This window comes from Eleutherodactylus coqui, chromosome 5, assembly GCF_035609145.1.
Source record: "Eleutherodactylus coqui strain aEleCoq1 chromosome 5, aEleCoq1.hap1, whole genome shotgun sequence".
NCBI classification, from domain to species: Eukaryota; Metazoa; Chordata; class Amphibia; order Anura; family Eleutherodactylidae; genus Eleutherodactylus; species Eleutherodactylus coqui.
In genome coordinates, this window is record NC_089841.1 from 183,219,571 (window position 1) to 183,244,026 (window position 24,456).

The following is a 24,456-nucleotide window of genomic DNA, read 5'->3' on the forward strand; positions in this document are numbered from 1 at the left end:
GGAGACTGGAAACACTGATTAGAAGCTGCAGCCACATCTATGTTTGTCTCTGCCTCTGTATCCTTTCAGCAGCTCCCTCTTCCTCCTACCCCTTTTGTCTACATAGACTTCTGTGGGCAGCTACTGTAACCTGATCTTTAAAGGGGTTGTCCCGCGCCGAAACGGGTTTTTTTTTTTTTCAACAGCCCCCCCGTTCGGCGCGAGACAAACCCGATGCAGGGACCTAAAAAAAAATCCGCACAGCGCTTACCTGAATCCCCGCACTCCGGTGACTTCTTACTTACCGGTTGAAGATGGCCGCCGGGATTTTTTCCCTCGGTGGACCGCAGCTCTTCTGTGCGGTCCATTGCCGATTCCAGCCTCCTGATTGGCTGGAATCGGCACGTGACGGGGCGGAGCTACACGGAGCCGCTCTCCGGCACGAGCGGCCCTATTCAGAAAAGAAGAAGACCCGGACTGCGCAAGCGCGTCTAATCGGGCGATTAGACGCTGAAAATTAGACGGCACCATGGAGACGGGGACGCTAGCAACGGAGCAGGTAAGTGAATAACTTCTGTATGGCTCATAATTAATGCACGATGTACATTACAAAGTGCATTAATATGGCCATACAGAAGTGTATACCCCCACTTGCTTTCGCGGGACAACCCCTTTAAGTGTACGGACTTCTGTATACAAATTTTGTCATCAAAGTCACAGTAAATGATCAAAGTAGGGAGAACAAGTGGCTTAACAATGGAGAAAGAGACATCTTTTTGTAATGCGATATATTACAAAGTTTCATATCTATTGATTAATTTATGGAAAGAATGTAGTTTCAAAATGTTCTTACTACACTTTAGGCCTTTGCTGCCATTGAGGATTTTTTTTTAATTTACAGTATGTAGCAGCAACCTATTCCACTGCACTATAGAGAGAATGTCATCACTAACATTACTTGGTACCATATACACTATATGGACAAAAGGATATAATTTCAATGCTGATGGTACTATTAATCGTTTTCAAACCCAACTGTTACAAGGCATCTGTGCTAACCACTGAGCCACTATGTTTCTTGTAGATTAATGAGCTACCTATCCAACAGGAGTCCTAATGCTCTGAGGTCTCATTGATTTCATGCAATTATAAGCACTGGCCACAACACAGAGGTTGGAGCAACATTTCCTCTTCGACCCCGATGTATCCCGGAAAGGCTTCCTGGATAATCCCTTTAAGACATAGTAGGGTTTATTATGGAGAACACTAGTGAAATCATTATTGCAAAGTAAGACCAACTAATGTAGAAAACACAGGCTTTAGCCATTTTGTCTTATCTGCTCTGACTTTGAGATTACGCAGATAATTCATACATCCCTAATTAGAGTTTCCGACTGAGCTGCTTTATGCATTGATTATTTTCCTTTTATTAGGCTTAGCTTTGTATAGCATGCACCAAGCCATGTCTACCATGAATATTTTATGCACTTCTTTAATTTTTGTCTGTACAAGATGGAATAATAAATAACCAATGCAGATGGATTCCAATTAACTAAAGGGAGAACCAGTTGCCTTGATCTGTTCAGGGAACATTGGGAATACTATGCAACATATTCATGCCGCTTTGAAAGCACAGACTGAGCCTCCTTTGCCCTTTTTTGTTCTCAGGAACAGCTTTATTTGGTTCTCTTCAAGGTGAACTCAAGGGAAAGTTAATGGAGAATATAATAAACAATAATTCTTTTAGAAACTCAGTATTCAAATGCTGCAGCGGGGAGTTAAGTGTATGGCTGTGTGCGGATCTGGATCATAGTGGGTGGTAATCTCACTAAATAAATTAAGGAATTGCTTTCATTTTATTTCCTGTAGGATTTTGCGAGATTGTTTGTCCCCATAAGTGCATTAGTTAGAAAAAATTGCAGTACTAACATGGCATGAAGAAACCTCATTTGTACTACTGAAGCATCTGTCAACATGCTTCTTTGTGAATACTTTTGAGTGTTTAATACAGTCAAACAAATGTCTGACATGTCAAGTTCAAACTTTTTTTTTTGACTAATGTAATCCTGTGCACATTCCTACAGGTAAAATGGAGATAAGGAGCATTGTATCAAGGGCAGGACTGGGATTAAAGGTGGCTTCACACGAGCGTGTGTTTACATAGGTCCGTGCATTACCTTCAATGGAGCCGCGGCTGCTGCCCGCAGCTCCATTGAAGGCAATGGTCTGCTGGCACCCCTGAAGTGATTTTTCAAGGAAAAGCTTTAAATATAAGCTCTTCCCTGAAAATCATCCCTTTTAGTCTTAAAAAAATTATTAAAATTATATAAATACTTACCTGTCCAACGCTGCCATGTTTCCCCTGTGAGATGAAGAACACATCTGCCACATGCGGCAGATGTTTTCTTCATCCCTGCAAAGAATAAAGAATTCCCTGCTGCACCTGTCACAGATGTGGCAGATGCAGCAAAGGATTTCTTCATCCCCGCGGGGAATAAGGAATTCCCTGCCACAGCTGTCACAGATGACAGCTGCGGTGGAGGATCCAGCTGCCGGCACCCCTTAATTGTTTTTCAAAGAAGTGCTTTAAATATTAACCCTTCCCTGATAAACAACCCAAATTGGTGTAAAAAAAAATCATGCTCACCTTTCTTCAGCTGCCTAGACTCAGACGCATCCTGTCTCTGCTGTCCTCGACTCTGCACTGAAGTTCTTTCAGCAGCCGGGGAATTAAAATCCCTGCATGCTGAAAGAGCTGCTTCTGATTGGCTGGGGCACTCAGCCAATCACAGGCAGCTATCACCTGTCATTCATTGATGTTCCCCATATATCCAAAGAAATAGCACCATGCCATGCGTGCCTTAGCAGAGTTTGCTTTACTTAGTCAAACCACTTGTATTACCCATGAAATATAATTTTGGAAGTTATTTTCTTAGTACTCTGCATTGTACCAATTCTCTGCTATTCTTCACGGAAATATTTCTAGTTTAGTGTAATCAACTACACTATTCTGTCCTCCAAAGTAAATTGAAAGGAATAGAGAATTAAGGAATTGAGAAAAAAAAATTGCATCCTTGGTCTCTGAGTACTTAACCCCTTACAGGACATGGCCTATTTTAGCATTAGGATTAGAGATGAGCGAGTATACTCGCTAAAGGCAATTGCTCGAGCGAGCAGTGCCTTTATCGAGTACCTGCCCGCTCGAGACAAAAGTTTCGGGTGCCGGCGGCGGGCAGGGAGTTGCGGGGGAGAGCGGGGCGGAACGGAGAGGAGATCTCTCTCTCTCTCTCCCTCCCCCCGCTCCCTCCTGCTGACTGCCGCTACTCACCGCTCCCCTGCGCCGGCACCCGAACATTTCGTCTCGAGCGGGCAGGTACTCGCTAAAGGCAATGCTCGCTCAAGCAATTGCCTTTAGCGAGTATACTCGCTCATCTCTAATTAGGATGCAATGATTTTTAGTGGATTTTCATCTCCATTGTTCAAAAGCTATAACTTTTTTATTTTTCCGTCGACACAGCCATATAAGGGCTTGTTCTTTGCGTGGCGAACTGTAGTTTTTATTGTTGCCATTTTTGGGTACATGGAGTATATTGTAAAACTTTTATTAATTTTTTAATGATAGCAGGGAGAGAAAACGCATAAATTCTGCCATATAGTTTTGTTTTTGTTTTGTTTTTTACAGCGTTAATCACGCAGCATACATGACACAATACATTTTTTCTGCGGGTCTGTATGATGATGACAATACCAAAATACTTTTTTTTCCCACTTTTCTGCAATAAAATCAGTTTTTATGAAAATTATTTTTTTCTATATCGTTGCATTCAAAGTTCTATAACTCTTTTATTTTTCCATGGACAGAGCTCTGTGAGGGCTTACTTTTTGAAAGATGAGCTGTAGTTTTTATTGGAACCATTTCTAGGGACATACAGCTTTTTTGATCGCTTTTATTGTGTTTTTTGTGAGGAAAAACGAAAAAAAATAAGCATTTTGCCTCAATTTTTTTAGGGTTTTTTAACGCTTTTTGCCGTGCAGGATAAAAACCATGTTCAATTTATTGTACTCATCATTATGGATACAGCGATACCAAATATGTGGCATTTTAATTTAACAAAAAAAATTTTATGCTAATATGGAAAAAGCACAAAAAAATGTGTTTTTTACACTTAGCCATGATTGACCAAAAAGATGAATCAGCCCATTATTGAGTAGATGTTCCTAATGCAGTGATCGTTCAGTGTATATTGCTAGGAAATGCCATAGGATCCTGATGAGTTCAACAACTTGGACCTCTATTAATTATTAGAACAAAGTCGCCAAAGTGCTGGTGAAACACACCCCAGCTACTTTGTTTTTTCTCCTGCACAGCTCAACTCTCTCTTTCGAGGGATTATGAGGGTACTGGCAGTAGGACCCCTACCAATCATTAATTAATGACTTACCTTTGCAAAATTCCACTGTATTACAATACCACTTTAAAGTGAATTGTGGGCCTGGAGTTCTTCCAAAATCCTATCTAATGAACTCATGTTAGTGCTCTTAACACTTTATAATCTGACACCATTTATAAACTGAATGTATAAAATCTCTTTACTGATGGAAAAGTAGCTCATTTTACAGGCTTTTGAATCTGTGTTAAATCATCCCATGTGAATATCTTTTTTTTCATCAGCACTAATTACCAAGCTAATTAAGTTATTACGCACTAAGATAAATGAAGGCAGGTGTTAAAACATTAGAATGCAATATTGCACCTCAGATATACTGTAGCTCATTGTGACAACCCTAATTGATTTACAGATTCTGCTTTAATTCTTAACAGTTCTGAATTTCACCTCTGTAATTACTATCAGCAGCTGAATCAAGTTCACAACTCCTAACATCTTAATTTTAACCATTTCTGTGAGGACATGGAATATATCCTTTGAACTCAGAAGAAACTAAATAGTGTGCAACCTCCGCGTTGTACTCCACATCCATATACTGCTGATTTCATACAGCGGCATATAGTTGTTTCTTTCTTGCCAGATTCCATCTGTAAAAATGAGGGTAAGCTCCATTGTCTCTAGAGAAGAATATCTTACTTATGGCACCCGGTGCAGCCTGTACAGCAGCACATGGAGGCTGGGTAGCTCCAATCTAGAGCATCATATAGCAATGTGTATATGAGCTCTAACTGTACGTAGTATTCAAGTTATCACCATTTAATTAAAAAAATAATTAATAATTTAATTAAATTCAATAAACATATAATGTATAGATCTGAATTTTAGGGCTGCTTCACATGGGCACTTCGATTTTCGGTCAGCCGCGTCATGGCCACAGCACGGCCAAAAATTGCATATCGAGAACCTTGGTCATCGCCGCATCTCCCATTTATGTGCCTGTTCAGACAGCCCAGGTGCAGCAAGTATACACTGGGCCTGGGTTACCGTTGGGCGGGCTAGAGAGTTTAGTTCTTCTAAACTGCCTCCCCCTCTCCGCCACCTTGCTGCCCCTTGCCAGCTGTCAACAAGGGGAGGTGGCAAGACGGGGCGGGAGCTAGTATGTTAAACTCCTGCCCCCTCTCCGCCCAATACCGGCTGCCAGCAATGGGAGGGGGTGGGACGGGGCAGGAGCTAGTGTGCTAATCTCCTGCCCCGTCCTGCCCCCTCCCCTTGCTAGCAGCCAGCAAGGGGTAGACAGGTGGAAGGAAGGGGGAGAGAGTTTAGCAGAGCCTCTGCTAAGCTACCTCCCTTTTCCGGCAGGTCTCATAGGCTCCTATAGGAGTCTATGGAACTGGCCGCTGTATTCCGGACAGAAGATAAGTCCAGAACTATCTTTTCAGGCCGGCATAAAAACGCACTGGAAAATCGCCCATGTAAACTGATGCATTGGAATCCGATGCATCAAATGGTCGTGTATATCATTGAATGGCTGTGATTGATTCATCAACCGTTAACTCTAATTGGCTGAGGCAGCGCTTCCTGGAGTCAGGGATTTTCAAAGTCCTGACCAGGAAGCAATGCTGGAGGACTTTCAAACAAGTGCCGGAGATGCAGAGGAGAAGCATAGTGGAGCGAGACAGCACCACTTAGGTGATGTAGTATTATTTTGGTTTTTTTAATGTAGCTAAACTAGCTATGGCTTATTTTCAGGGTAGGGCTTATACTTTAAGCCTTCCCCCCCTAAAAATCTCAGCAAAAGAGTGCTACAAAGCAGTGACACAAAATCGTGATATCGACGCAAGAGAACGCAGCGATATCACACAGAACACAGATGCGATATTGCTGCGATTTTCTCACCCGTGTGTAAGCAATCTAAAGGTTGGATACCTTTTGAACACACAGCCTACTCTGGAAAAGTGAGAGTATCCATCAAAGGGATCATGGAAGAGAGTATAGGTCATACCACTGTTTTTATAAGAGAAACTGTAACAAAGACTATGAGTTTCTATGAATACACTGACTGTCATCTTGTGTACTCACAAAGCCACATGAGACCTGATTGTGGGTAGTAGATATTTGATAAGAAGGCTAAAGAATAGAGATGAGCGAGTATACTCGCTAAGGCACATTACTCGATCGAGTAGTGCCTTAGCCGAGTATCTCCCCGCTCGTCTCTAAAGATTCGGGGGCTGGCGCGGGTGACAGGTGAGTTGCGGCGGGGAGCGGGGGAGAGAGAGGGAGAGAGAGATCTCCCCTCCATTCCTCCCCGCTCTCCCCCGCCGGCCCCCTAATCTTTAGAGACGAGCGGGGAGATACTCGGCTAAGGCACTACTCGCTCGAGTAATGTGCCTTAGCAAGTATACTCGCTCATCTCTACTAAAGAACATTCTAGAACTTGAGAGTACCTTATTGGCCTAAGTGTAACTGAGTGACTAAGCATATTTGCAACTATGACAACCCCCAAAAATGTCCAAGACAGGACTGCAGAAATTATCATAAAAATTGTTTATTGAAAGGTACATATGTAATAAAAACATTTAAAAAACAGAACATGAAGGAAATGCAGCATCAATACAAGGGAAATACATCCCCCAAGTCACACATAAGAGAAATTCCTAAAGAAAATCATGCTACCTACAATATGCACAACCAATCTCAATATCATGCACACAGTAAAGTGTTAGCACGTAACCGAGGGTGTGGAAATAAGCAAGTGTTCAGGTTAGGGGGTTGGAAAAGTTAAATGTGTGAACTATGGAAAGCTATCATGGTTAAATGTTGTAAATGTATGTTTGCATAGAGTTACTGTAGCTAGTTAGCGTATGTATACTGTGTGTGTGTGTGTGTGTGTGTATATATATATATATATATATATATATATATATATATATAGAAACAACATGATACCCTGCAGCACTTCGTTAAATACCCATGGAGGGGGAGGAACCGCGTGCACAAGCCGACCTGGAGAGGAGGACAAGCCTTCCAAACACTGTCATCAAAATATATATATAGTATAGGAACATATATAAAAATATGACATATATTATGGTATCAATGAGTATTAGAACCTAATGACTATACATGCCTCTATATGTAAAGTAAAATGTAGAGACATGGCTTTATATTATAAAGTGTAATAAATGTATACAGGTCTGTATATGAGAAATGTAGTAGATAGACACTAAGCCAAAATGTACACATATTGCAGTGTGGGACGGGTAATGAATAATTGCAGGGAGTCGTTATAGGAATGTCATTCATAAATAATGTTTACTGCATAAATGTTATAAGGGTAGATAATTAGATAGAGTATAATAGGCGAAAGCTAATAGTACTGTTAATTACTGGATCAATAGTCACTAATTATTTCAGAAGTGTTATTGATCCAGGGATTATTCCAATTGCCAGATTGGAGTCTGGAAGCAATGTTTTCCCTTAAATGAGGAAAATTGACTTCTACCTCATTGGGGGTGAGGTTGCCTTCCTCTGGATCAACATTGTGGGTGGAGGGTGGGTAATAGGCTGAACTGGAAGAAAGGACGAGGCGGAGCAAGGCAGGATGTGTGCATGAGAGATTGATGGCACCTTTAGTCCGGAACAAGAGGGTCCGGCCAGTCTATCAAGGAAGAGTGAGAGTAACCTCACTCATGGAAGAGAGTATAGGTCATACCATTGTTTTTATAAGAGAGACAAATGTAACAAAGGCTATGAGTTTCTACAAATACAATGCTGTTATTTTATGTACCCATAGAGCCACAACGGACCTGATTGTAGGCAGTAGAGACTGTATTTATAAGGCCAAAGAACGTTCTAGAACGTGGGAGTAACTTAGGGGCCTAAGTGTAGCTGGGTTACTAAGCATATTTGCAACTGTGTAGTGATCTGCATCGTAACCGAAGATCATTTTTGTGAAGATACATATTGATACAATGGTCTGCAACGTTACTGAATATCGTTGCAGTAGGCCAGGACTGCAAAGTAACTAACATTCAAACAACTGCCTAGTAAAGTTATGCTACATTTTTTATATCCCTGCTCTGTTTCTTATCTATTCCTGCACTTCGGGGTCTGTTTCCTGACTGGAAAATATAGGACAAGAGCAGCTGCAGTCAGAGATCATGTAGTAGTCCTTCACAGCAATATACATGCTAAGAGTGTAATGTATAAACCTAGTCATTTATTCCAGAGTCCATGCCACAAATAGCACATGGCGCAGCCATGGCACCAACAACATTTTAATTTGATGGAATATGTAGCATGTCTACCACTGGGCTTACCTAACTGAAATTAAATGTTCCCTTCTTCAATCCACCCTGAATGCGGCAGCCAGGCTCATCTTCCTGTCCAGCCGCTACTCGGATACCTCTGCCCGGTGCCAGTCACTGCACTGGCTGCCCATTGCCTCCCTCATCTCAATCCACCACCCAGCCCACGCTCTCTTCTCCGCTAACTAAATTAAATTAGGTGCCTCTTTAATTCGAACTTCTCATTCCTGCCTCCACGACTTCTCCAGAGCAGCACCAGTCCTCTGGAACACGCTACACAAAACCATCTGGGCAATCCCTGACACACAAAACTTCAGGCGTGCTCTAAAAACGCAGCTCTTCAGGAAAGCATGCCATATCCCCTAAATCAGTGTTTCTCAACTCCAGTCCTCAGGGACCCCAACAGGTCGTGTACCCATGCAAACAAAGACGCACTGATTCAAATGGCTAATTAGTTCCCGATAAGTTCCTTTTCCTGCTAAATTGCGCAGTGTTTCACGCATCGCCTTGCATTTTGCACTCGCATCTGTGCCTACCCCCTCCATCCATTGCCTTCTATTGGAACCTTCAGTGTGCAAATACTCCGAAAAGTAGAGCATGTTCTATATTTTGTTTTTGCTTGAGTAAAATGTTTGTGCAAAATATGGAAACATGAAAGAAATGGGTTCTATTCTCTGTGTATTGCGCAGGCAAATATGACTATGTGAAACCGACCTAAGAAGCAGGCTGGTAACAATACAGCACAAAATCGCATTATTCTGTTTCTAGCTCTATTGAAGTTATTCCACATATAAAACAGCTGTGAGGATAAAGTTCTGGTTTAAATTCACTTATTATCTCACCATGCAGTGCTTACTTTTTGATGGCAGATTTATCGCCACCCAGACCGCATAAACAGAGATTTTATGTTCACACGTCTGCTGTTTTGAAGTTATTATGATAATAACATAATCATAGTATTGTTATAAAATTGTAACACTACCTTGAATGTGAATCTTTTCTCAAGGGAATAGCAGATGTTTTTATATAGTACCTCTCCATTTTGGTCTTATCCAGTTCATATTATGGAGGTAATCTTGCATGACAGTCTACTACAGCATGCTTGATGAAATAATGGACTCTAATGATGTGGATTTTCTGATACAAAATGTTCCAGACATTCCCCCCCTCTCTCCGTGTGTACGGAGGTCCTGCTGATTTCTTCTGTACAATTTTAACTTTTAATCTTCGGTAGTTTATCTCAGAAGATTCTCATTTGAACTACTTTTTTCTGAAGCTGTAAGATACACATGTAACAATCATTACCTTGATTGGATTGTGATAATTCAGCGTAACTACAAGATGCTATAATGGTGCAAATGATCATAACACATTAAATGTTGAGTTAATGTTTGCTTCATCTGTAATTCCATTTCCATCTCAGTAATGTACACCTCCAATATGCAGTTCTACAACTGTGGAGCTGTTCTTTAACCTATCTTTGGAGATTGTATGGTTTAGACAACCTACAGATGAGTTTTTCTTCAGCTTGATTCTTAGGGCTTGTTCACACAAGCGTGGTTTTAGTGCATTGTAGGCGCGCGAAAATATCAAAGTCTAATAGAACCAATGTGTCACATCACACAAGCGCCACGCTCAGCATGAACGCAGGGTGACGTTCACAACCACTGCAGTTGACAATACCATGCACTGCAGAACAGTGCGCACCACGCTATGCTGAACAGTAGCACCACTCCAGTGAGAAGGAAGCCTGGCTCTAACTTAGAAGGGGGGTGAAGGGTCCCTGCCTAGAAATGGAGTAAGTGCCTCGATAGAGGCGGCCCCATGGTCTTCTTCCTGGGCCCTGATTGTCCCTATAAAGGCCCCTGGAGAGATGAACCGAACAAAGCAAAACAGAAATGAAAACAGAAATACGACTGAAAAGTAAACTACAGCAATTTATCTGGACGTAGCAGAAACCCAGCACAGAGGAACTCCAATCTCCACTACTCCTCTATGGAGCTGAATAAGCAGCATTGAGTAAAGGGAGGGGTGAGATTACAAAGCTACTCTACACCTGAGGATTGACAGAGCAATTAGAGAACTTCACCTCCAACCTTCTCCCAGGCATGACTAATACAGCATGCATCCATGCACCAAAGAGAGACAGCACCCAGCAATCTCTGCACGTGGTGTATTAACCCTTGTACTGCATAACAAGGTGACAGGTCTTGGCCTACGTTGAGGCCACCATGCTACGACGCTATTGCGACCGAGAAGCTGTAACACAATGGCTTCCTATGGAAAAGTTCACATGAAGGAATTTTAGACATGCAACAAGTTTGCACCTGCCAAAGATAGGACGTGTGTGTGCAAAGCTTGCATCTAAGGTCCATGCAGCAAGACATTATAGGACCTGATTTATCTTTGGTGCAAGTTGCGCAGGTGTTTCCATAGATTCCTATGGGAGCTGGATAACATGCAGCTCCTGATCGTGTGAATGGGCAATTTCACTGCTAATTAAACTCGAGACTTATTAGCTGGAAATCACCCTTTAACGCTATTTTTAGTGCAGTATAGCTGCGATTCTTTCAAATGCCTTTACTGCGCTAAAACCACGCTCATGTGAATGAGCCCTTAGGCTAACTTCACACGGGCAAGGACGATATCAGGCCGTGAATCATGGCCACATATCGTGCTTACCATCCATGTGAAATCCCCAAGGATGTAAGGCGTTTTCATTTGAATCACTGTCAGCCTTGACAGAGGTTCATGGAGTTTATCCCACTATTTTCAATGGGAGACCTTGCATCGCGTGCCCTTTGCACGTGGTGGGATGCTGCCGCCGGCCCCATTGAAAACAATGGGCTGTGTGATGGGAATGCATGCACAAGATAGTCGAATTCCGCATGCGGATTTCTGCAGCAGAAGATCTATTTACCTTCATGGTAAATAATTGTGAATGATCGTGAAAGATCGCGGATGCATGCAGTTTTCTATGCGGATATACGCATAGGGATAGTGGATCATCCACGTGGAAGAAAAATATCTCTCTCTCCTCTCCTGCCAGCATTCCAGCTTTTTTTTCTATTCTTCTATCAAATTGCGAGCATTTTCGCCACTCATACGCAATTAACATTGTGGATCGCTTGCATCCATAGATATCTATTGAGTCAATTCACATGGAATCCATGCTAATATGCGATTCTTACCCTCAAGTATGAAGGAAAAATCAAAAATACATTCCTTTCAATGCCCGCGTTTTACTGCGGATATTCCGTGCAGACGGCGATCGTGGAATCCGTAATTCAAATCCGTTCATGTGAGCCCACTGCTAGGAAACACAACAATTGTTGTTGGGATGCACCAGCAAGTCTACAGGGATTCCACTGGCGGAAAACCCTGCAAGCAATATATTGTTGAGTGAACTTTCTAACAAGAAAAATCATTGTTTAGCGGAAAACATCCCCTTTAACCCTTTCCAATCAAATTTTGTATTCAGGGTTTCCTAAAAGGCTTTCTCTTTTTGCTGTTATACAATAGTGCTATCTGCTGGCTAAAGCCTGTGTATGAGCGCCAGAGAGGCTCCGACAGGGGAGTGGCTGGCAATAGACGGTAAGAATACCCTGTCGGACTTCTTCTGACATTGGGGCTATACAAGCTTCAATCAGAATGTAGGAAGATGTCAAACAGTGGATTGGAAAGGGTTAATGAGTGCCCAGGGAGTTAATGTGGAACCATCTAATGCCATGTAAAATTGATAGTTGGACAAAATATAATGTAACTGTAGGTCCTAATAGGGGATGTCATCTGGAGGCTCCAGAATGCATTTTTTGTTGATGAATGATGGCACAAAAACTGGACTTTCTAAATAGGTAATCACAATGTAAGTGAAACTTCTGTTCTCATATTACTTTTATAGTGGTTTAAATAAGGACTTTATGTTGATCTCTGCAGTCAAGAGAGAAGTTTGATTATCATTTGCTTACGAATACCTTGTCAAAAGTTTAATCTTGCCTACCCCTGAATGTTTTACATGTTGTCATATGCCCATGAAACACCAGATCTTGACCATATGAGTTGCACACTTGTTTTTTGCTTCCACACTCCTCCAATGTTCACCAGAATATTTGTTGTCTGCCCAACCTGGCAGCCAGTGCTAGCAACCAGCATCCATACTGTGCACCCTCCTCTTAACAAACAAGATGCGGAGGCTGAGTAATAGAGATTAGGTTACACACCGCCAAAGCCAGCCGTACTCACTCTTGGCAGATTTTTTGTCTCTTTGTATGCAGTTTGCGCTGGCATGAGTTTCTCTGTCTAAGGCCCCCTGTCCACGGCCGTGACGGAATATCGCTAGCGAATTTCCGCTGCAGGGGAGCAGGGGAGAGAGCTGTCAGGTCTCCGCACTGAGCCTATCTGACAGATAGGCTCACCACAGAGAATCGCGGCATGCCGCAATTTAAATCCCACGAGCAGAGAATCGCTATGATTCTCCGCTTGTGGACAACGGGGCTGTGCTTTCCATATCAATTCTATGGAAAGCATTCACTGCGTTACCCATGGCCGGATTATCGCCGTGGATAACGCAATGAACTATCGCCTGTGGACAGGGAGCCCTTAGGCTTTGCTGGTTTGCTGCCCCGCTGCAGGTACAGTGATGGCAGAGGTGGTGGATCAGTAGAGAAGGAGGAGGTGGCAGTGACAACTGCAGAAATGGCAGAAGAAAACCATCACTGCATGGTCAACTGATAATAAGGGAGGTCGGGCTTAGGAGCTGATAAACTGCCAATTGGCTTTCACTTCAGAAACCTAGCAATGAGCTAGGGAACATGGATGAATGCTAGGAAGAGCTGGCTCCTTTAATGTTATATCTGCCCTCTAAGGCTGTTGATCAAAAGAATACTGGTTTATTATACAGGATCTCCTTTGCTTTGTGGAGCACGTAAATTATTAAAGCAACCCTGCGATGCAGCCAAAATATTAAATACTGCAACTGGATATAATAAAAAATTTTACGTTATGCAGCACAAATGGCGTATGTCTCTAATGCTTTTTGGGTGAAAGCTCATGGCATGATACTTCAGGCATGTGACTGGAACTATTTATAAAGGTACAATTATGGATCTAGCTCTCTAGGAGCAGTCCTTTTAGATGGAGAGAAAAAGGTAGAACACTGGCCATGGTCCAGCCCCCTAAGTTAAGACATATATATATATATATATATATATATATAAAATCAGTAAAAGAGGTAGAATACAGCTCACTAAAAATCTTTGATTTATAGCATTATGCAAAACGGCCAACCTCCAATAAGGGGACCTATGTGTTTCAACACATAGGTCCCAGTTTGCACATGGACCACATGTTATTCATAGCATACTTGCATAAGATATTCCCAGCGGTCTCCCCCCTATGTTGGATTTGAGGGGTGGAACAGGGGACCCTGCTGCATAATTCTTGGGAGTGTCCTGTTCTGGCGGGCTTGTGGGCGGAGGTATGGCGGATTACATCTAAGTTCACACATTACCCCTTACCAAAATGGCCGGCCTTCTTCCTCCTACATCATGGCGACATCCCCTTATTATTGTACAAAGACTCAGTGGTGGGCTACTTGGTAAGTGCGGCAAGATCCTGTATCCCACAAACTCTGGAGACAAACGACCCTGCCTATGGTGGCACTGTGGCTTAATACAGTTAAATGGATCATGGAGATGGAGGACCTTACAGCGGCATTGAGAGGTACACAAGAGAAGTTTCGGTGGACCTGGTACCACTGGATGGTGTTTCAGGACTTGGGGGAGTTCTGGTCGTTAATTAATCCCTGAGGTTTTTGATTTTATTTTTGTATGGTCTGTGGGGGCTGTAGACAGGCATTCTTGTACTTGAAATGAGAGAATGAACACCTGTGGGTGTGGCAGGAAGTAAGATAAAATAATCAGTTCCTGACACATTTAGGGGGACATTGGCTGCCAGTCAGAGGGAGAATTTGCAAAGGCAGTATCAGGAATTTGGAGCCTGAGGTCTGTGGGAGACCAGTCTGGGCCCACCACACCAGTCTGACAGAGGAGAGCGCCCTCTATAAACCCCCCGGGTGGGGGTCAAAGACCCTGTGTGTTGTGAAACCTGAAATCATTGTACATACCACAATTTTTTGCTATGATGTGAAATAAAGCTAGTGAAAGCCAGAGTTGAAAGAGATCCGAGTCTCCTGAGCCTTTATGCACATGGTGCCAACTGTGCTGAATGGAAAAGTTGGCGATCCTGTAAGCAAGTAACCCCCCAGCTTGCCACACTACTGATTAGTATTATTTTCTATTTAGCAAAAAAAGGATCTGTTTTTGCCCAGTAGAAAATAAAACTGTCAGGATCAGCAGATTTAGGTCCACATACTGGTTTGGCTTAGGGGAAATACCTAAGGTACTCCGGTCTTTAACCTTTAACTTAATCAATCAAGATGTGAGCTTTGCTGTGGGGTCTCCAGGCCATTACTCTGGAAGTGGTCTCAGGAATGTGGTAACCTGCGCTACTATAAGCCAAGGTGCAGTGCCTGAATGTGTGAACTGCAGTGTAGTCAGGCAATCCAGGTCAAAGCAAGCAGCACAACTTCAGAATGAGGAATAAGCTGAAGGTCAAGACACACAGAACAGGTTCAGCATGGTAAAACAGGCCACATGTCAAGGCAGGCAGCAGACAGAAGCGTGGTCAGTATAACAAGCCGGGGTCAATAGCCGAGATAGGAACGCAGTCAGGAATAGCCAAAGTCAGGAACTGGGAAATAAGGACAAAGTAGAATAATATCTTAAGCAGGAACGAAAAAACTCAAATTCAGACACCCTTCATAGGGGTAGGATGCCTGATATAGCCAAGAGTGTCATATTATTGGCAAGGGAGGAATTTGTAAGGTGCATGCTCGCCCTTTAAGAGCATGTGTTCTCCAGACCGCTGTTAGTGAGTGAGCAAACGCTGGAGCGAGGCATATATTGAGGACCAGAGCAGGACGCATGGAGTGGACAGTCAGGAGGGGTACGCTGGTGAACTGTAACAAAAACTAATAAAAGCAAATACGGAGGCAAATCCAGATGAATCACTGATGAAATACCCATAACATACTGATACATTTCCATCTGTAATACGTCATCCTCTGCCTTTTGTGGTTCCCCTTTTATTCACTACTGGATAGCAGAAAGATTCAGTTGAGATGATTTCTCAGATCAATTCTGCATTGACAGAACTCATAGAATACAATTGCATCCTCTGCCGTCCGGCGGTAGACCCCGGGCTATGCTTATTAAGTGTCTCTCTTCAGTGGATAGAGATCTTTTGCTATTGCAAGCGAATGATAAAGACTTAACCTACTGTGGGACAGACATAAGCATTTTACCTGGATTATGATTTTCCTACACAAAAAAGCATCGTTTCAAGAAGTTAAAAGACTTTGAGAACTGCCGACATTAAATATAGTACAGTATGTTATTCTCAGCAAAGTTGAGACTCCTTTTATAAGTGTTATTTTTCAGAATGTGCAAGAAGAAACTGAATACTTGGACTCCTTTGTGTTATATATTTTTTATTTCAGGGTCCTTATCAGAAAATTTTTGAAGTCTGGATAATAGGATGTTTTTGTATTAACCCTTTCCAATACAATTTGTATCATGGTTTTCCTAGGGGGCTTACTCTTTTTCTGCTGTTATACAACGGCACTATATGCTGGCTAAAGCCAGTACTACATGAGGTGACACGTTGGGTAGGCTCAGACAGCAGAGAGGCTGGCAATAAACAATAAGAGAACCCCGACGGACGTCTTCCAACATTGGAGTTGTACAGCCTTAAATCATAATGTCTTTAGACATTTAGATTGGAAAGGGTTAATTCCAAGTTGCAGGATACAAGATGTTTGATGTATTATCCTTTATTTTAGTTGTTTTTTTATGAGTGGGTAATATATTTTGTTATATATTATAATGTGTGTTAGTACTTAGAATTAAGAAGGGTTGGTGAATTAAAAAGTTGATCATACGGTGGCAGCATGTGGTGGACGGAGTTTCAAGACTGGTGTGGATGCGAGCAGGGGCGTAACTATAGGGGATGCAGTTGTACCCAGGCTCAGGAGCCTTAGGGTGTCCATGAGGCTACTCTTCTCCATATAGGGAGTCCAGTACTATGAATAAAGCATTATAGTTGGGGGCCCTGTTACAGGTTTTGCATTGGGCCCAGGAGCTTCAAATTACGCCTCTGGATAGAAGGGAGCATCTTTCTTCCTTTCCTCTTATTGCTTCATTGTCTGTTTTTCCATGGAATATAAGAGGGATGAAGGACCGCCTTAAGTGATTGGCATTGTTGAAAGGAAACTTGACACATTGAAAATGCAGTCCATTCTACGGGCAGCATGTTAGAGAAGAGGAGCTGAGTAGACTGGCATATAGCTTTGTGGGAAAATATTCAATATAACTCGTAATTAAATCACAGATTGGCAGTTATCTCTGTAGGCCACTCAAACAAGGAAGGCTGTCAGTTTCTGAATAGAATCACCTACTGGACTCCTCAATTCAGAATGAGAAGGGATTTAAATTGCTAAATTACACATTATACAGAATCTTTTCCAACAAAATGTTATATTTCAATCTGCTCATTTCTTCCTACGGGTAGATCAGACATCGTGTTTAATGTAACAGGTTCTTGTTTTTGTGCCCCAAGTAGTAATAGTGCCCTCAATGAGTCCCCATACAGTATTAGTTCCCCAATTGTGTGCCTATATAGCAATAGTACCCTTTGGGGGGATCAGAGAAGAAGGATTCGCCTTCATTTCCCAAACACATCAATGAGCCTTGGGTGCCCTTTTCCCTGTTGATGTTAACCAGTTGTCCTTCCATGGCCAATTATGGTAGAAACTAACCACTGCTTACTGGGAACACCCCACAAGAGCGGCAGTTTTGAAGATTTTCGGAAGCAGTCATCTAGCCATTACAATATATATGATCCTTGTAAAAGTTTCCCAGATCCTTAAATGTGCCTATTTTTACTGTTTCCAACATATCAACTTCAAGACCTGACTATTCACTGGCTATCTAATATATCCCCTTGGCAGGTGCCATTTTAACGATATAACCGACATTATTTACTTTACCTGTCCGTGGTATTAATGGTATGGCTGGCTGCTGAAGTGAGATAGGAGGATACACTGATAACACATCTTGATCTGACTTTGTTGTATGATGATCATTGTGTGTTCACAATCTTATTTCAAGCATCAGACAAAATATCCGAGCTGATGAAAACGAAGTTGCAGCATCTTGTAAGTTTTATGGTTACATCTTTTGTTGGAGTAAGAGAGAATTATGATTCTAGTTGGACACTAAGACTTTTTTTATAATGAGTTTTTGGAACTGCACATAAAATAATTTCTTCCAAATAGTTTGCTGGAACTAGGAGGAAATCATATGGGACTCATCCCCTTTGAGATACAATTTTCATTATACTGAAAAGGCCATTTTCTCAATATCAGAGGTAATAGCACAGGCTTCAAGCACACAGCCAATCTCATTATTTTGTGCCCATGTGAGAGCCAGTCTAGTCCCCAGATAAATCCCGTTAGGGAACCTATTACGAGTCTTTTGACTGCACACCTAGGGACTTTGACAGTCTGTGTAAGTAAAGTGCACCACTTTGTCTAGGCTCTATAGCTATTGAGATATTTAAAGGAGTGTTATTGTCTGCTGGATGGAGTCTATTAGATATGTTTACACTGATGTGGTTAAAAGTAGTATCCAGCAATTGTACAAAGTCAAAATTACACCTATACTTATAGAAACCCTGAGAAGCATAAGAAGTTCTGCATGATCTGAGATAGTCATAGCTGCTGATGTATTGTTAAGCCTTGGTTTGCATCATATTTTATCATTCTGTTAAAGGGTTCTGCTTTTTTTGTTGGGCAAATTTACCATTAAAACAGGATGCAACGGGTCACAGAGATGAGGCAGGTTCCTCATTTCAGTCCTATTAAGAAGCCGATTTGGTTCTTTCTAAAATAGAGGCCAATGGCAACAGAATGCAAAAAAATAGTCAGAAAAAAAGCCTGTTATCATTTTAACAACCTGCCTATTTTAGGGCCTTAATGTCTAATTTTCCCAGATTTCTTTTATTGCATTCCAAAAGCCATAACTTTTTTATTTTGCTGTCGAAATAGTCATGTAAGGGCTTGTTTTTTTTATAAAACAAGTTCTATTTTTAATGGCATTATTTTAGGGCACTTATAATGTATTATATAACTTTTTTATCAGAAAAAAAACTTAAAGTCGGCCATTGTTTGGCGTTTATTGTAATGTCAATCAGCATGTGGCACAAATAACATTGACATTCTCTGAATCAGCATGACTATGGCAATTCCATATTTATATATTTTTATATTTCTAGCTTTTTTTTAGGTTTCACTACTTTTCCACCATAAAACAATTTAAAAAATTTGCTTTTGTGTTGCCACATTCAATGACCCATAACTCTACCTTTCCATTAATAGCACAATGGGGGGGGGGGGGGGGTTCTGTTTTGTTTATTTGTGCAGGATGAGCTATAGTTTCTCTGGGTACTATTTTGTTTAAACAAGTCTCTGGTCACTTTTTATTCAGTTATTTTTATGAGATTGGATACACAAAATTAGCAGTGTTGGTGTTTGTTTTTTGTTTTGCTTATTTTTTTTGATTGCATTCACCATGTGGGAGATGATGACGGCATGCTCTAGCATTATTGTTGACTTGGGTTGAGGGACGATCATATCCAAGAGAAGTTGTTGAGCTGGAGGTGGCAGTAGACGGCAAGGGCTTGTATGTGCAATTTAAACATGAGGGCGAAGTTAAATGAAACACCAAGACAGTGGACTTGTGGAACTGATAAAAGTACAGAGCCATTGATAGTGATTGATAGGCCTGGTGGGAGTGTAGAGTGGCAGAAAGATGATGAGTTCAGTTTTTTTCATGTTAAGTTTTAAGCAAAGGGAAGAGAAGGAGGAGATGGCTAATAGACAATCTTGGATTCTGGATAGCAGAGAGGTAACATCTAGGCCATAGCGGTAGTTTTGACTGTCATTAGCGTAAAGATGGTACTGGAAGTCATTGGATTGTATGAGCTGTCCTAAACCATAAGTAAAGATGGAGAAGAGTGGGATACAATAAATGTTTGGTCAGTGAGGCACAAGGACATCCAAGAAAGAGCCAACTTTGTAGCAGGTTCTTGAGGAAGTAATTCTCATAGCTTGCCCTCAAACTATAGCATTGTAATCTTTGTTTTTATCATTGTATGCACAAAACATCACTAATAAGGTCTAATATGTGATATGTAAATCAAGCCATAGCACGCAAATCCTAGTGCAAATGCCTTGCTCCAAAGTCAGCATCAAATGGAGTTGTATTCTGCTTGGCCTTTGGGGAAGATGACTGGGGGAGGCAATGGCAAACCAGCCTGCAAAAACAGTCTGCCAAGAAAACGATGTGATGCGACTTCACCCTAGGAGTCAGTCATGACTCAGTGCTTGCACCAGAGGACTTTACCTTTACCTTGTGCCCAGATCTCAGCTCACTAGTAGGTGATCTAGTATGCCAGTTGGGTCCTGTTCCTACAGTAGTTCTATGCACATAAACCAGAGCTTCCCTACCCTGTTCTCTCTTGCACCCTTTATGAATTTTTGTCTATGACTTTAAGATCTGTTAGGAGACTAGACTCCATAGTGAATACGACAGGAAATTATGACACTTGGTTGGCAGATGGAACTGTATAACTGCAACCAGATTGCATGGCGTGTTGCATTGCATACGTCAAAAGTTGTTTTTACTAGAATTTCCCACAAAATTGATCTGGTATCCACTGTTAATAGTTTTCTGAAATTCTACCGAGGTCACTTACAAAGTAGACTATTACTGTATATAGCTTTTTGATAAAAAGAATTACAAAAATAACTGTTCCATTCCCTGAGCTGAGAGCATTTTAAAAGTACACATACTGAAGTGGCACATTTTAGTTATGGGAATTATATGAAATACTGATGTTAGCTGACAACTGACAAATGCAAACACAACAGAACGGAAACCAATAAACTATAAAATAACTCAATAACATTTATGACAAAGTTTCCATTGTGTAGAAGGTTATTTTTTCGTATTGTTGTTATATATACTTCCCTAGTTTATCTGAAATATTTTCTTGTTTGAATGGGCTTGTAAATTGTGTTTTCAAAACATTATATATGAACTCCTCAGTAAGCTCAGCATAATTTTTTCTTCTGTGACGATGTGCTGTGTATCTAGATGTGTATGAGAAAAAGTTACGGATTACTAAAGCCTAAGATGCTCCTTCATAGGAATGTATAATCATAAACTGATCTCTTCATTAAATTAAATTCTATCTGAAACACATTTTGTAAACATGTTTGGCCTTATTTCATTTTCCATGTCACTATCAGATAAAAAAAAAATCTGAAATATTTTAGTTTTCACATTAGTCTCTTATAAAGCTGGAGGAAGATAAGGCAAGGTATGGTGTGCTGGCCACAACTTGGCATCATGGTGTCAGCACCGGTGATCTTGGCGCACCCTGTCAATTGGTGCTGGGCACTAACATGAATACTGCTCTCTGCTGGTGTGGGAATTCATTGTTTGGCAGAGGGTTGGTTTCCCCAGGCAACCAATCTGTTACGCCTGCCAGGCACACCAGGGCACCATGCCTCAGTACGGATGCAAGGTGGCATTCACACAAACGCCATAAGCACACACAAAATGCACACTGAACATCAAGGTAGGACTGCAAACTGGTCTCACGGGCAGACATAACATATCCCTACTCAAATGGGACAACCACCACGTGAAACCTGCCTGCAAACAGGGCGATTGTCCTGATACAGACAACCCTGCTCTGGAAACTAGGGACCTACCTATCCCTACACAGACCCTGAACATGTCGCTGTTCACACCAACACCCCAGGGACTTGCATGCAAGAGAGAACAGGACTGTTCATACACCTTGTCTGCCACCTGCACAGATTCAATAAACACAACACTGTCCACACACATGTCCGGCCACCTGCACAGACACGCACCACACTTCATGCATAAAACAGAGAAAAAGAGGGTGACAGAGAAACACAACACAGAAATCCACTCAGAACTCATACAGATAAACCATTGCTAGTGCAAGTGTCCTCACACAAAGCGGAAAGAGTCAGGCATCGTGCTGATTTACAGGGAACAGTGTCAGGAATCACCCATCTGACACACACATAAGACATCAGATGTCTGGAGGCCACACCTGTCAAAGAGAAGGGGAGAGGGAGTCTGCATATGATGCAGACGTGGACTACAGGTGTCCAGACCGTCCTCAGGGAAGGTGAGAGAAACACTTCAAACTAGTCATACATAACATAGCTAAGAATGGGATTAACACAGAATGCATAAACAAGATAAAATGACCAGCCTTCTCTGGCAAGAGAAGCTGGTATTTATGTGCAGCAGACCAGTGGGATTGGCTGGATGGAAAATATCACACCCAGCCAGCTTAATTAACCCCCAGCTGTGAAGCTATGCTGCTGGAAATCCAAGTAAAACAACATAAACCAGCTGCATAACCTAACACAATTAACCATAGTGATACTTCACATAAGTAGGCTTAGGTAGATTCTCCTTTTCCCCACTTTTTAGTTTCATTATTCATACCTTTTGTTCTCCAAGCTATAAAATTGTGTTTATTTTCATTTTTGAAGGACAATAGAGATGAGCGAGTATACTCGCTAAAGGCAATTGCTCGAGCGAGCATTGCCTTTAGTGAGTATCTCCCCACTCGAGACGGAAGGTTCGGGTGCCGGCGGGGGAGCGGTGAGTAGCGGCAGTTAGCAGGAGGGAGCGGGGGGAGAGAGAGATCTCCCTTCCGTTCCGCCCGCTCTCCCCTGCAGCTCCCTGCCCACTGCCGGCACCCAAACCGGGAAGATACTCGCTAAAGGCAATGCTCGCTTGAGCAATTGCCTTTAGTGAGTATACTCGCTCATCTTTTAAGGACAACTATTGCCTCTGATCTGGACAAGGAGTTTAGCATTGTTTCAGACATAACAGGACAATACAGTAGGTAATAAGAAATGGCTAAGCTCATTCGCCCTCTTTTTCCTCCCTGTGCAGTGATGACAGCAATTATCACAGTACACACTCGCAAAACTCTATTAGAGCTAGGTCAGACGAGCATGGTTTGCACTCTGCTAAGCAACATGTAAACCACGCTGCTGACATGCAGGGAATTCTGCGCGTGAACAGGCTGCCCCTAGCTCCGCGGAGCAGCCCGTTCACACATCCGTGGTGTGGGCTGAATGCTTCCACGGCTCCCATAGGAGCTTATGGTAAGCAACCTGGACAGCACGCACCATTGAGCTGACAGGCGAGTCGGCACTCGCTGTCCATTCTTTTTTAGAAGCGCAGATTCTGCGCTTCTATAAAGGCTCCGTGTGAGCGCTTCCAAAGCAACCTATTGGTTTTACACACTGCTGTAGCAGCATGTAAAACACGCTCATCTGACCGAGCCCTTAGGGTCCTTTCATATGCAGCAGAATATTTCACTGCAGCAAAATGCACATATCTAATGTGGATTTTGATGCAAATTTGCAATGGAATTGCTGCAGATTTTCAAATAGTCAACTCCGTATTAAATCGATATCAAAATCTAAATGGTGTACATGCGAATTTTGATGCGGGTTTTTCAGTGTCGAAACATTACGACAAGTGAAAGCACACTTATAGAATTTAATGAGTTGTTCTCTGGCTGAGGTTTCTTGTGCAAAGGTGCTTGCGGTAAAATAAATATCTGGAGCTACAGTTGCAGCGCTTAAAGCAAAACGGTTGTGCACATAATCGTATAACAATATACAGTACAAAAATATAATAAAAAAATAATGAAATAAACCTGAAAATAAGACACAAATAAAATACATATTTTAATATATATTCCTATATAAGCAAGATGATGTGTTGGTTACAATGTCGTAGGAAATACCGGCCTGTTTTTCAAGTAATAAGCAGTTTAATATGTAATTTTTTCTACAGCAAAAATGTGGTATTGGTACGGGTGTCATATTGTAAATCTAGATGGCTGTTGAGAAAGCATTCGTACTTTGCTGCAGATTAGAAGAAAGTTCTATAACTCCGTTTTCTTGATGATAATGGAATGAGATTTCATGTCATTGTAATGAGGTTTTCTTGGAGATTTGCAGAGATGGTTTTTGGTCTTTTCATTAGGACCCAGTTTCCACTTGACTGGCACTGTGATAGAAAAATGCCACTGTAGGTACTTATTTGAATGATAATAATGGTAATGAAAAATGATAATAAATTGCAAAAAGTACATTTCCTAAATAATGGGAGCATAATATCTAATATTCTCATTGTTACTATTTCATATATGAGGAAACCTAATTATGTTTTAGATTAATTTCTTTTTTCAATGCATAGAACATTACAAATGTACAACTTGATGCTGAACTATACAGACAGTTATATATTATAGTTCTATGTGATGATGAAGTTTTATTTAAGTTGCTTCCCAAAACGGGGCAACAGGACAACTTTCATTTGTGTTGGATGATTGACCATGATGTAACTTTACTTAAAAATCACAATATTAACGTTGGGCTACAGTATCCCTCCTTCCTCATATAACACAAGGATCTAAAAGGCTGAAATATATCAAGTTCTTTGCTTTAGCTATCCCCATGCTTATATGTCAGTGAAGAGTAGACCCTGTAGCTCCAATCCAAAAATTCTAAGAATCCAATATGGTGT

The 24,456-nt window shown here is 41.6% G+C and overlaps 1 protein-coding gene across 1 annotated transcript in view; it reads left to right on the forward strand.

The window, feature by feature from the left end:
• SEZ6L (seizure related 6 homolog like) overlaps nucleotides 1–24,456 on the forward strand; it is a 387,992-nt gene that overhangs the window by 271,121 nt on the left and 92,415 nt on the right. The gene's annotated exons all lie outside the window — the stretch shown is intronic.